Genomic DNA, 15876 nt, shown 5'->3' with positions numbered 1-15876 from the left:
GTGCTTTGTTACAAATAAAGAAACATGGTGCAATAGTCATCGATAGTTGACCATTATTCTACAACCGATGCGTATTGTTTGAAATTGTATCTAGTTATCCAAACTGTAATTGTTGGTGTACTAATTTGTCATAACAATGTTGACGAATAACCACAACGAAATATACTGCTTCTTGTTTTCCCGAACAACATAATGTTTTGTCCAATTTCAATTAAAATCTCTACCATTAATCGAATAATTGATCTTAGGAGAGAAAAATCATAATATTGATGTTAGTAAAGTTCTTTCTCAGACCTTCAAACATAATATTGATTATTTTGTTAATTGTACATTATTATAATGCCTACTTTAGGTCTTGAGTTTTTGAGTTATCAAACAATTAACACATGATATGCGTCGGAAGTTTAATATATCATATTGTCGTTTGCATTTCATTGATTAGTAATAAATAATATTGCAATCATTGATTAGTAATAAATAATATTTATATATTGTGCAAGCATCAACGACAAACAGAGGATTATTCTAACACACTCTCGTTATTAAGATTTAATAATTTTAAGGGTTTCCATCGATGCCATATTAACTCATGATATAGGATATATCTACTTCTACCCGGGCGTCTCAGGTAAAAAGCTAGGATCCAAGGCAACTTCATTACAATGCTATTCATTTAGTAAATGACTTAGTTAATGTACCATTTTAGTCCTTTGTTAGAAATAAAGAAACATGGTGCATACTCATCGACAATTGACCATTATTCTGCAATCTATGCGTATTGTTTGAAATTCCAAAATCTAATTGTTGGTGTAATAATTTGCCGTAACAAAGTTGTGGAATAACCAGAACTAAATATACTGCTTCTTGTTATCTCGAACAACATAATGTTTTGTCAAATTTCATTTGAAACCTCTACCATTAATTGAATAATAGGATTAAGTTTAGAAATTGATGTTAAAAGAAAAAAATAAATAATATTTATATATTGCGCAAGCATCTACGAGAAACACAGGATTATTCTAACATAGTCTCCTTTTTAAGATTTAATAATTTCACGCGTTTTTATATATATGCCAAATTAACTCATGGCTATGATGTATCCATTGACGGGAGTTGAACCCGGTTCTCTTGGGTGGGAGCAGAGTATTCTAACCAACTAGACTACAATGGATTACATCTTGCAATCATTGATTAGAAAATATATGTATATATATTTTTCGCAAGCATGAACGAAAAACTGAGGATTATTCTAACACACTCTCGGTTTAAGATTTAATAATTTCAAGGGTTTTTATCGATGCCACATTAACTCATAATATATGATATATGTACTTGTAGTCGTGCGTCTCGGGTTATAAGCAAGTATCCGAGGCAACTTGATTACAATAGAATTCATTTAATAAATGAATTAGTTAATGTACCATTCTAGTCCTTTGTTACAAAAAAAGAAACATGGTGCAATGCTCATTGACAGTTAACCATTATTCGGCAATGTGTGCGTATTGTTTGAAATTGTATCGAGTTATCCAAACTATACTTGTTGGTATACTAATTTATCATAACAATGTTGCGGAATAACCACAACTAAATATACTTCTTGTTGTTGACCCGAACAACATAATGTTTCATCCAAGTTCATTCGAAACCACTACCATTAATCGAATAATGGGATTAAGTTTAGAAATTGATATTAGGAGAAAGAAATCAAAGTAAATTTCGTCATCAATCCGTCTAGCATAATATTGATTATTTAGTTAATTGTACATTATTGTAACACCTACTTTAGCTTTTGAGTTTTCGAGTAATCAAACAGTTAACACATGGTATGTGTCAGACTTTAAATATATGATAATATCGTTTCCATTGCCGGGAATTGAACCCGAGTGTCTCGGGTGAGAGCCATGTATCCTAACCAACTAGACTACAATGGATCACATCTTGTGCACTTTCTAATATTGTAATCATTGATTAGTAATAAATAAAATTTATATATTGCGCAAGCATCAACGAGAAACTGAGGATTATTCTATCACACTCTCGATTTTTTATTTAATAATTTCAAGGGTTTTTCTCGATGCCACATTAACTCATGATATATGATATATCTACTTGTACCCGTGCGTCTCAGGTAAAAAGCCAGGATACGACGCAACTGGATTTCAATGGAATTCGTTTGGTAAATGAATTAGTTAATGTACCATTCTACTCCTATGTTACAAATAGAGAAACATAATGCAATGCTCATTGACAGTTCACAAATATTCTGCAATCTATAGGTATTGTTTCAAATTGTATGGAGTTATCCAAACTATATTTGTTGGTGTACTAATTTATCGTAACAATGTTGAGGAATAACCACGACTAAATATACTACTTCTTGTCCCAAACAACATAATGTTTTGTCAAATTTCATTTGAAACCTCTACTATTAATTGAATAATGGGATTAGGTTTAGAAATTGATGTTAGGAGAAAAAAATGAAAGCAAAATTCTAAATCAATCCTTCAAAGAGAATATTGGGATTAAGTTTAGAAATTAATGTTAGGAGAAATTAATGTTTGGATTATTTTCTTAATTGTACATTATTGTAACAACTACTTTAGGATCTGAACCAACTAGACTACAAAGGAATTCATTTAGTAAGTGAATTAGTTAATGTAATATTCATGTGCTTTGCTTCAAATAAAGAAATATGGTGCAATGTTGATCGAGAGTTCACCATTACTCTACAATCTATGCGTATTTTTGGAAATTCTATCAAGTTATCCAAACTATAATTGTCGGTGTACTAATTTGTCGTAACCATGATGAGAAATAAGCACGACTAAATATATTGCTTCTTCTTGTCCCGAACAACATAATATTTTGTCAAATTTCATTTGAAACCTCTACTATTAATTGAATAATGGGATTAGGTTTAGAAATTGATGCTAGGAGAAAAAAATGAAAGCAAAATTCTAAATCAATCCTTCAAAGAGAATATTGATTATTTTGTTAATTGTACATTATTGTAACATCTACTTTAGGTCTTGAGTTTTTGAGTTATCAAACAGTTAACACAAGATATGCATCGGATATTTAATATATGATATTGTCATTTTCATTGCCGGGAGTTGAACCCGAGTCTCTCGGGTAAGAGCCGAGTAATCTATCCAACTAGACTTCAATGGATCACATCTGATACACTTTTTAATATTGCAATCATTGATTAGTAACACACTCTGGTTTTTAAGATTAAATAATTTCAAGGGTTTTTATCGATACGACATTACCTCATGATCCATGATGGATCTATTTTTTCCAATGCCTATTGTTGTACCCGGGAGTCTCGTGTAAAAAACAAGGATCCGAACCAACTAGACTACAATAGAATTCATTTTGTAAATGAATTAGTTAATTTAATATTCTAGTGCTTTTCTTCAAATAAAGAATTATGGTGCAATGTTGATCGAGAGTTCAACATTACTCTACAATCTATGCGTATGTTTGGAAATTCTATCAAGTTATCCAAACTATAAAACGAAACTAAAGTCTGTTATCAATCATTCAAACATAATATTGATTATTTTGTTAATTTTACTTTTTAGGTCTTGAGTTTTTTAGTTATCAAATAATTAACACAAGATATATGTCGGAAATTTAATATATGATATTGTCGTTTTCATTGCCGGGAGTTGAACCCGAGTCTCTCGGGTGAGAACCGAGTAATCTAACCAACCAGACTTCAATGGATCCTATCTTGTGTATAGATATATTGCAATCGTAGATTAGTAATAAGTAATATTTATATAATGGGAAAGCATCAACGACAGACTTAGTATTATTCTAACACACTCTCATTTTTAAGATTTAATAATTTCAAGGGTTTTTATCGATGCGACATTACCTCATAATCTATGATGTATCTAGTTTTTCCAATGGTTATTGCTGTAGCCGAGAGTCTCGTGTAAAGAAAAATTATTCGAACGAACTAGAGTAGAATGGAATTCATTTAGTAAATGAATTAGTTAATGTAATATTCATGTGCTTTCGATCAAATAAAGAAACATGGTGCAATGCTCATGAATTCACCATTATTCGACAATCTATGTGTATTTTTAGAAATTGTATCAAGTTATCCAAATTATAATTCTTGGTGTACTAATTTATCGTAACAATGTTGAGGAATAACCACGACTAAATATACTGCTTCCTATTGTCCCGAACAACATAATGTTTTGTCAAATCTCATTTGAAACCTATACTATTAATTGAATAATGGGATTAAGTTTAGAAATTGATGTTAGGAGAAACAAATCAAAGCAAGGTTCGTCATCAATCCTTCAAACATAATATTGATTATTTTGTTAATTGTACATTATTCTAACAACTACTTTAGAGCTTGACTATTTGAGTTATCAAACAATTAACACATGATATACGTCGGAAATTTTATATATGATATTGTCGTTTCCATTGCCGGGAGTTAAACCCGGGTCTCTCGGGTGAAAGCTAAGTATCCTAACCAACTAGACTACAATGGATCACATCTTGTGTGGTTTTTTATATTGCACTGATTGATTAGAAACAAATAATATTTATATATTGCGCAAGCATCAATGACAAACTGAGGGTTGTTCTAACACACTATCGTTTTAAGGATTTGATAATTTCAAGGGTTTTTATCGATGCCACATTAATTCATTATATATGATATATCTACTTGTAGTCGGGCGTCCGAGGTAAAAAGTAAGGATCCGAGGCAACTAGATTATAATGTATCATTCTAGTCGTTTGTTAATGAATTAGTTAATGTACCATTGTAGTCCTTTGTTACAAATCAAGAAACATAGTCGAATAGTGATCGACAATTGACCATTATTCTAAAATCTATGTATCAAGTGATCCAAACTATAATTGTTGGTATAGTAATTTGTTATAACAATGTTCAGGAATAACCATAACCAAATCTACCGCTTCTTGTTTTCCCGAACAACATAATGTTCTAGCCGGGAGTCTCATGTAAAAAACAAGGATGCGAACCAACTAGACTACAATGGAATTCATTTAGTAAGTGAATTAGTTAATGTAATATTCATGTGCTTTGCTTCAAATAAAGAAATATGGTGCAATGTTAATCGAGAGTTCACCATTATTCTACAATCTATGCGTATTTTTGGAAATTCTATCCAGTTATCCAAACTATAATTGTCGGTGTACTAATTTGTCATAACCATGTTGAGAAATAAGCACGACTAAATATATTTCTTATTCTTGTCCCGAACAACATAATGTTTTGTCAAATTTCATTTGAAACATCCACTATTAATGGAATATTGGGATTAAGTTTAGAAATTGATGTTAGGAGAAAAAAATGAAAGGAAAGTTCGTCATCAAACCTTCAAACATAACATTGATTATTTTGTTATTTGTACATTATTGTAACATCTACTTTGGGTCTTGAGTTTTTGAGTTATCAAACCGTTAACACATGCTATGAGTCGGAAATTTAATATATGATATAATCAGTTCCATTGTCGGGAGTTGAACCCGGGTCTCTCGGGTGAAAGCCGAGTATCCTAACCAACTAGACTACAATGGATCCTATCTTGTGTACTTCTTAATATTGCAATCATAGATTACTAATAAATAATATTGATATATTGAGCAAGTATCAACGAGAAACTGAGGATTATTCTCTCACACTCTCGTTTTTAAGATTAAATAATTTCAAGGGTTTTTATCTATGCGACATTACCTCATGATCTATGACGTATCTAGTTTTTCCAATGCCTATTGTTGTACCCGAGAGTCTCGTGTAAAAAACAAGGATCCGAACCAACTAGACTACCATAGAATTCATTTAGTAAATGAATTGGTCAATGTAATATTCTAGTGCTTCTCTTCAAATAAAAAACTATGGTGCAATGTTGATCGAGAATTCAACATTATTCTACTATCAATGCGTATGTTTGGAAATTCTATCAAGTTATCGAAACTATTAAAACCAAAGGAAAGTTTGTCATCAATCCTTCAAACATAATATTGATTATTTTGTTAATTTTACATTATTGTAACAGCTACTTTATGTGTTGAGTTTTTGAGTTATCAAACAGTTAACACATGAAATGCGTCGCAAAATTATATATATGATATTGTCCTTTCTACTGCCAGGAGTTGAGCACGAGTATCTCGGGTGAGAACCGAGTATTCTAACCAACTAGACTTCAATGGATCACATCTTGTGCACTTTTTAATATTGCAATCATTGATTGGTAATAAATAATATTTATATATTGCTTAAGCATCAATGAAAAACTGAGGATTGTTCTAACACACTGTTGTTTTTAAGATTTAATAATTTCACGGATTTTTATCGATGCCACAGTAACTCATTATATATAATGTATCTAGTTTTTTCTATTGCGTTTCGATTAAGAATCAAAGATTCGAGGCAACTTGATTGCAATGGAATTCATTTGGCAATCCTCATCGACAGTTGACCATTATTCTGCAATCTATGCATATTGTTTGAAATTGTATCGAGTTATCGAAACTATAATTGTTCGTGTACTAATTTGTCATACCAATATTGATGAACAACCACAACCAAATATACATCTTTTTGTTGTCTCGAACAACATAATGTTTTGTCCAATTTCATGCGAAACCTCTACCATTAATCAAATAATGGGAGTAAGTTTAGAAATTCAATTTATTGATTATTTTGTTAATTGTACATTATTGGAACACCTACTTTAGGTCTTGAGTTTTTGAATTATCAAACAGTTCACAGATGATATGCGTCGAAAATTTAATATATGATATTGTCGTTTCCATTGCCGGGAGTTGAACACGGGTCTCTCGGGTGAAAGCCGACTATACTAACCAACTAGACTACAATGGATCATATCTTGTCTACTTTTTAATTTTTCAATCATTGATTAGTAATAAATAATATTAATGAGAAACCGAGGATTATTCTAACACACTCTCGTTTTTAAGATTTAATAATTTCAAGGGTTTTTATCGATGCGATATTACCTCATGATCTATGATGTATCTAGTTTTTCCCATGTGAGTTGTTGTACCAGGGAGTCTCATGTAAAAAACAAGGATCTGAACCAACTAGACTACATTGGAATTCATTTAGTAAATGAATTAGTGAATGTAATATTTTAGTGTTTTACTTCAAATAAAGAAACATTGTGCAATGCTCATCGGGAATTCACCATTATTTGACAATCAATGCGTATTTTTGCAAATTGTATGAAGTTATCCAAACTATAATTGTTGGTGTACTAATTTGTCGTAACAATGTTGAGGAATAACCACGACTAAATATATTGCTTCTTCTTGTCCCGAACAACATAATGTTTTGTCAAATCTCATTTGAAACCTATACTATTAATTGAATAATGGGATTAAGTTTAGAAATTGATGTTTTGAGAAAAAAATCAAAGCAAAGTTCGTCGTCAATCCTTCAAACATAAGATTGATTATTTTGTTAATTGTATATTATTCTAACTATTTTACGTCTTGAGTTTTTGAGTTATCAAATAGTTAAGACATGACATGCGTCACAAAATTTTATATATGATATTGTCCTTCCTATTCCCGAGAGTTAAACCCTGGTCTCTTTGGAGAGAGCCGAGTATTCTAGCCAAGTAGACTACAATGGATCACATTTTCTACACTTTTTAATATTGCAATCATTGATTACTAATAAATAACATTTATATATTGCGCAAGCATCAACAAGGAATAGAGGATTATTCTAACACACTATCGTTTTTATCGATGCCACATTAACTCATGACATATAATGTATCTAGTTTTTCCTATGCCTGTACTTGTACCCGCACGTTTCCATTTTATTACTGAAGCAATGTCTGCCCTTTTTAACAGTCAAAGGGAAAATTTTCATGGTCTTTTGATCCCTAATTCAAGGAAGTCACTGGTGGACTCGGAGTTCGCGGACGATACGATGCTATACCTCCAAGGAAATGAAGCGAATCTTGAGACGGCACAGAGTGCTATTGAGCTCTTTTGCAAGCCATTGAGAGTGTCCATCAATTGGAAGAAGTCGAAGGGTTTTTGGATCAGCTTGGAGTCCGAGCCTATTTGGAAGCTAAATGCTGAATTCAAATGGATTTGCAAACGGGGAAGCCACTCGGTATCTGGGAATGTGGATTGGGGTAGATATCGACAAAGGAAATCAATTGCAACAAATTCAAAGCAAAATCTGTGACAAAATTCGCAACTGGTCAGGGATGAACTTATCATTGGCTGGCAGGATCATATTAGCTAACCATGTGCTCTTGTCTACGTTATGGCATGCAGTTTCAGTGTGGATGTTTGACAAGCAAGCTATTTGTAATGTTAAAGCGTGTATTAGGGGATTCCTTTGGGCTGGGATGAGGAAAGACAACGTGGCAGCCAAAGTATCATGGTCTACGTTGGTTATTCCCAAGAGTAAGGGGGGTTGAAGATTGATTGACCCTAGATTGTAGAGTCAAGCATTGTTATGCAAGGTATGGGTAAGGAGCTTGTTACCTGGTAACAGGTTATGGTAAACATTGATACATAATAGGAGCATTGTCTGGAGTCCAAGACTGGGTGGGCATTGGAAGTCACACAAAGCGTGGCCTTTTTGTATGGCCTTAAAGTTGAGGAAATCTACCTGGTTGGCTGATTGTACTTGTATGTCAGTGATGTAGGCGTGGAGTATGCTCCGTGGGCATCTAAGTCGGAATCGTCCAAGTACTAGTCTTGAATGGATGCGCCAACCCCTACTGTGGAACGAGATCGTACAATCGCCAGAAGGAACGATGCTTGGACAAAGCAAGCACATGACATGGGCTACATTGTATTGTCTAGGGATACACTCGGTGGCTGATTGGATGTGGCTGTCCGACAATAAATGTGATCAACTATATGAAGACTTGGGAAAGGTCAGAAATGGCAGAAAGATGCTTGGCGTAGTCAATACAGCTATCTCCTCGCTTCCTATTGGTAATGAGGAAGAGGGTGAATGGTCCGGACAATGTGATGATACCGGAAAAATTATCAATGTCAGGGGTCTAGGAAAGAATGGGAAGACCGTCCATATTGGATTATTAGATGAAAGTGCATGCTGGTACCCGATTAGAATTGTAGCAAGAGCGGGAAAGAAATGGAAGGTGAATCCACCAGTAGAAGAGGTTGAGGAGGATTGGATCTTGTACGTGGTTGAAAGGAAGCCTCTCGAGCGAGTAGAATGGGATCCCGTTGAATATACGTGGAAGCGAGAACGAGATAAATCATTAGGTTTCTTCGAATACTCAACGCGGCTGGGGAGAAAGTTAGGTTCGTATCGTGAGAAGTGTGCCAACAAGTGGTCCCATGCAGCTATCGATTTAGCCTTCGTGGATAGAACTAGGAGCAAGATATGTGTAAAAAGTAACATGCGGAAGCAAGTATGAAGACCGAACAGAAGGAAGAAAACTCAGGTTTAATGGAGAGCTTGAGCTTACGCAGTATATGCGGGAGAGACAGAGAGAGTGAGAGAGAAAACACAAGAACTATATTCAATAAAAGTTCTCAACCTCTATTCACCACACTCTATACATATGTGTGTTCAATGAACACTTTTGTACAAGTCCTAGAAGGACTGACCGAAGTACTGACAATACTTCAATGCTCATTAAGAGCTCCTACACTAACTCCCAAATATATTCCTCACATCTTGTGTACTTTTTAATATTGCAATTATTGATTAGTAATAAATAATATTTATATATTGCCCAAGCATCAACGAGAAACTGAGGATTATTCTAACATGCTCTGTTTTTTAAGATTTTATAATTTCAACGGTTTTTATCGATGTGACATTACCTTATCATCTATGATGTATCTAGTTTTTCCAATGCCTATTGTTGTACCCGGTAGTCTTGTCTAAAAAACAAGGATCTGAACGAACTAGGCTACAATGGAATTCATTTAGTAAATGAATTAGTTAATGTAATATTCAAGTGCTTTCATTCAAATAAACAAACATGGTGCAATGCTCCTCAAGAATTCACCATTATTCGACAATCTATACGTATTTTTGGAAATAGTATCAAGTTATCCAAACTATAATTTTCGGTGTACTAATTTGTCGTAACAATGTTGAGGAATAACCACGACTGAATATAGTACTTCTTCCTGTCCTGAACAACATAATGATTAGTTGAATTTCATATGAAACCTCTACTATTAATTGAAAAATGGGATTAAGTTTAGAAATTGATGTTAGAAGAAAAAAATCAAAGCAAATTTCGTTATCAATCCTCCAAACATAATATTGATTATTCTATTAATTGTACATTCTTGTAAAACCTACTTTAGGTCTTGAGTTCTCAAACAGTTAAAACATGATATGCGTCGGAAATTTAATATATGATATTGTCGTTTCCATCGCTGGGAGTTGAACCCGGGTCTCTCAGGTGAGAGCCGAGTATCCTAACCAACTAGACTACAATGGATCACATCGAGTGTAGTTTTTAATATTGCAATCATTGATTAGTAATAAATAATATTTATATATTGCGCAAATAACAACGAGAAAGTGAGGATTATTCTAACACACTCTTGTTTTTAAGATTTAATAATTTGAAGGGTTTTTATCGATTCAACATTACCTCATTACCTCGGATGTGTCTAGTTTTTCTAATGCCAACTAGACTATAATGCAATTCATTAAGTAAATGAATTAGTTAATGTGTAATATTCTAGTGCTTTGCTTCAAATAAAAATATATAGTGGCATGTTGATCGAGAGTTCATCATTATTCTACAATCTATGCGTATTTTTAGAAATTCTATACAGTTATCCAAACTATAATTATTGGTGTACTAATTTGCCGTAACAATGTTGACGAATAACCACAACCAAATATACTGCTTCATGTTGTCCCGAACAACATAATGTTTTGTCCAATTTCAATTAAAACCTGTACCATTAATCGAATAATGGGATTAAGTTTACAAATTGATGTTAAGAGAAAAAAATTAATGTTATGTTCGTCATCAATCCTTCAAACATAATATTGATTATATTGTTAATTATACATAATTGTAACACCTACTTTAGGTCTTGAGTTTTCGAGTTATCAAACAATTAAAACATGATATCCGTCGGAAATTTAATATATGATATTGTCGTTTCCATTGCCGGGAGTTGAACCCGGGTCTCTCGGCTGAGAGCCAAGAATCCTAACCAACTAGACTACACAAATAAACAAAAATAGTACAATGCTTGTTGACAGTTGAACATTTTTCTGCAATCTATGCGTAATGTTTGAAATTGAATCAAGTTATCTAAACTATAATTGTTGGTGTACTAAATTATCGTAACAATGTTGAGGAATAACCACACCTAAATATACTTCTTCTTGTTGTCCTCAACAACATAATTTTTGTCCAATTTAAATTAAAACCTCTACCATTAATCGAATAATGGGATTAAGTTTAGAAATTGATGTTAGGAGAAAAAAATCAAAGTAAAGTTCTTTCTCAGTCCTGTAAACATAATATTGATTATTTTGTTAATTGTACATTATTGTAACACCTACTTTAGGTCTTGATTTTTTGAGTTATCAAAACAATTAACACATATGCGTCGGAAGTTTAATATATCATATTGTCATTTGCATTTCCGGGAATTAAACCTGAGTCTCTCGGGTACCTGAGTCTCTCGGGTGACAGCCGAGTATCCTAACCAACTAGACTACACTGGATCACATCTTGTGCACTTTTTAATATTGTAATCATTGATTAGTAATAAATATTATTTCTATATTGCGCAAGCATCAACGAGAAATAGAGGATTACTCTAACACACTCTCATTTTTAAGATTTAATAATTTCACGTGTTTTTATTGATGCCAAATTAACTCATAATCAATGATGTATGTAGTTTTTCCTATGCCTATTCTTCTAGCCACGCGTCTTGGGTAAAAATCAATGGTTTAAGGCAACTTGATTACAATGGAATTCATTTAGTAAATGAATTAGTTAATGTACTATTCTAGTGCTTTGCTACAAATAAAGAAACATGGTGCAATGCTTGTCGACAGTTGACCATTATTTTGCAATCTATGCGTATTGTTTGAAATTGTATCAAGTCATCTAAACTATAATTATTGGTGTACTAATTTGTCGTAACCATGTTGCGAAATAAGCACGACTAAATATATTGCTTCTTCTTGACCTGAACAACATAATATTTTGTCAAATTTCATTTGAAACCTCTACTATTAATTGAATAATGGGATTAAGTTTAGAAATTGATGTTAGGAGGAAAAATTAAAGCAAAGTTTGTCATCAATCCTTCATACATAATATTGATTATTTTGTTAACTGTACATTATTGTAACACCTACTTTAGGTCTTGAGTTTTTGAGTAATCAAACAGTTAACACATGATATCCGTCGAAAATTTAATATATGATATTGTCGTTTCCATTGCCGGGAGTTGAACCCGGGTCTCTCGGGTGAGAGCCGAGAATCCTAACCAACTAGACTATAATGCATAACATCTTGTGTACTTTTTAATATTGCAATTATTGATTAGTAATAAATAATATTTATATATTGCCCAAGAATCAATGAGAAATTGAGGATTATTCTAACACACTCTCTTTTTTTATCGATGCAACATTACCTCATCATCTATGACGTATCTAGTTAACACAAGATCTGCGTCGGAAATTTAGGGTTTAGGGTGTTGTCGTTTAGATTGCCGGGGGGGGGGGTTGAACCTAGGTCTCTCGGGTGAGAGCCTAGTATCCTAACTGACTAGACTACAATGGATCATATCTTGTGTACTTTTTAATATTGCAATTATTGATTAGTAATAAATAATATTTATATAATGCGCAAGCAAGAACTAGAAACTAAGGATTCTTCTAACACACTCTCGTTTTTAAGATTTAATAATTTCAAGGGTTTTTATCGATGTCAATCGTTCTACCCGGGAGTCTCGTGTAAAAAACAAGGATGCAACCTATAATTCTTGGTGTACTAATATGTCGAAACAATGTTGAGGAATAACGACAAATAAATATACTACTTCTTGGTGTCCCGAACAACATAATGTTTTGTAAAATTTCATTAAAAACCTCTACTATTAATTGAATATTGGGATGAAGTTTTGAAATTGATGTGAGGAGAAAAAAATCAAACCAAAGTTCTTTATCAATCCTTCAAACATAATTTTAATTATTTTGTTAATTGTACAAGGGTTTTTATCGATGCCGCATTAACTGATAATATATGATATATGTACTTGTAGTCGTGCGTCTTGGGTTATAAGCAAGTATCCGAGGCAACTTTATTACAATGGAATTCATTTAATAAATGAATTAGTTAATGTACCATTCTAGTCCTTTGTTACAAATAAAGAAACATGGTGCAATGCTCATTGACAGTTAACCATTATTCGTCAATCTGTGCGTATTGTTTGAAATTGTATCGAGTTATCCAAACTATACTTGTTGGTGTACTAATTTATCTTAACAATGTTGCGGAATAATTCTTCTTGTTGACCCGAACAACATAATGTTTCATCCAAGTTCATTCGAAACCTCTACCATTAATCGAATAATGGGATTAAGTTTAGAAATTGATGTTAGGAGAAAGAAATCAAAGTAAATTTCGTCATCAATCCGTCTAGCATAATATTGATTATTTAGTTAATTGTACATTATTGTAACACCTACTTTAGCTTTTGAGTTTTCGAGTAATCAAACAGTTAACACATGATATGTGTCGGACTTTAAATATATGATAATATCATTTCCATTGCCGGGAATTGAACCCGGGTCTCTCGGGTGAGAGCCAAGTATCCTAACCAACTAGACTACAATAGATCACAACTTGTGCAGTTTCTAATATTGCAATCATTGGTTAGTAATAAATAATATTTATATATTGCGCAAGCATCAACGAGAAACTGACAATTATTCTGTCAAACTCTCGTTTTTAAGATTTACTAATTTCAAGGGTTTTTCTCGATGCCACATTAACTCATGATATATGATATATCTACTTGTACCCGTGCGTCTCAGGTAAAAAGCCAGGATACGACGAAACTGGATTTCAATGGAATTCATTTGCTAAATGAATTAGTTAATGTACCATTCTAGTCCTATGTTACAAATAAAGAAACATGATGCAATGCTCATCGACAGTTCACCAATATTCTGCAATCTATAGGTATTGTTTCAAATTGTATGGAGTTATCCAAACTATACTTGTTGGTGTATTAATTTATCGTAACAATGTTGAGAAATAACCATGACTAAATATACTACTTCTTCTTGTCCCGAAAAACATAATGTTTTGTCAAATTTCATTTGAAACCTCTACTATTAATTGAATAATGGGATTAAGTTTAGAAATTAATGTTAGGAGAAATTAATGTTGGGATTATTTTGTTAATTGTACATTATTGTAACAACTACTTTAGGTCTTCAGTTTTTCAGTTATCGAACACTTAACACATGACATGCGTAGCAAAATATGATATATGATATCGTCTTTTCTATTGGTGGGAGTTGAACCTAGGTCTCTCGACAGTTGACCATTATTCTTCAATTTATGCGTACTAAAACAAGGATCCGAACCAACTAGACTACAATGGAATTCATTTAGTAAGTGAATTAGTTAATGTAATATTCATGTGCTTTGCTTCAAATAAAGAAATATGGTGCAATGTTGATTGAGAGTTCACCATTACTCTACAATCTATGCGTATTTTTGGAATTTCTATCAAGTTATCCAAACTATAATTGTCGGTGTACTAATTTGTCGTAACCATGTTGAGAAATAAGCACGACTAAATATATTGCTTCTTCTTGTCCCGAACAACATAATATTTTGTCAAATTTCATTTGAAACCTCTACTATTAATTGAATAATGGGATTAGGTTTAGAAATTGATGTTAGGAGAAAAAAATGAAAGCAAAATTCTAAATCAATCCTTCAAAGAGAATATTGATTATTTTGTTAATTGTACATTATTGTAACATCTACTTTAGGTCTTGAGTTTTTGAGTTATCAAACAGTTAACACAAGATATGCATCGGAAATTTAATATATGATATTGTCGTTTTCATTCCCGGGAGTTGAACCCGAGTCTCTCGGGTAAGAGTCGAGTAATCTAACCAACTAGACTTCAATGGATCACATCTTGTACACTTTTTAATATTGTAATCATTGATTAGTCATAAATAATATTTATATATTGCGCAAGCATAAACAAGAAACAAAGGATTATTCTAACACACTCTCGTTTTTAAGATTTATTAAGTTCACCGGTTTTTATCTATGCGACATTACCTCATGAGCATGCATCTAATCTTTCCTATACCTATACTTGTACCCACGTGTCTTGGATAAAAATCAACGATTCCAGGCATCTCGATTATATTGGAATTCATTTAGTAAATGAGTTGGTTAATGTACTATTCTAGTGCCATGCTCGAAATAAAGAACAATCGTGCAATGCTTGTCGACAGTTGAACATGATTCTACCATCTATGCATATTGTTTGAAATTGTATCAAGTTATCTAAACTATAATTGTTGTCAAATTTCATTTGAAACCTCTACTATTAATTGAATATTGGGATTAAGTTTAGAAATTCACGTTAGGAGAAAAAATTGAAGCAAAGTTCGTCATGAATCGTTCAAACATAATATTGATTATTTCGTTAATTGTACATTATTGCAACATGTACTTTAGGTCTTGAGTTTTTGAGTTATCAAACCGTTAACACATGCTATGAGTCAGAAATGTAATATATGATATGATGATTTCCATTGCCGGGAGTTGAGCCCGGGTCTCTCGGGTGAAAGCCAAGTATCCTAAC

General features: G+C 32.7%; 1 non-coding gene across 1 annotated transcript; it reads right to left on the bottom strand.

Moving 5' to 3' along the window:
- Positions 1-5508: 5508 nt before the first annotated feature.
- TRNAE-UUC (transfer RNA glutamic acid (anticodon UUC)) lies at positions 5509-5581 on the bottom strand. The gene has a single exon. It is a non-coding gene; the product is annotated as a tRNA-Glu (tRNA).
- Positions 5582-15876: the final 10295 nt, after the last annotated feature.

The sequence above is a fragment of the Azolla caroliniana genome, unplaced genomic scaffold, assembly GCF_043228905.1.
Source record: "Azolla caroliniana isolate FFs.n. ecotype wild unplaced genomic scaffold, voAzoCaro1.0.p SCAF_10, whole genome shotgun sequence".
NCBI classification, from domain to species: Eukaryota; Viridiplantae; Streptophyta; class Polypodiopsida; order Salviniales; family Salviniaceae; genus Azolla; species Azolla caroliniana.
The sequence above is the reverse complement of the archived record's forward strand: the minus strand, read 5'-3'. Positions and strand labels throughout refer to the sequence as shown.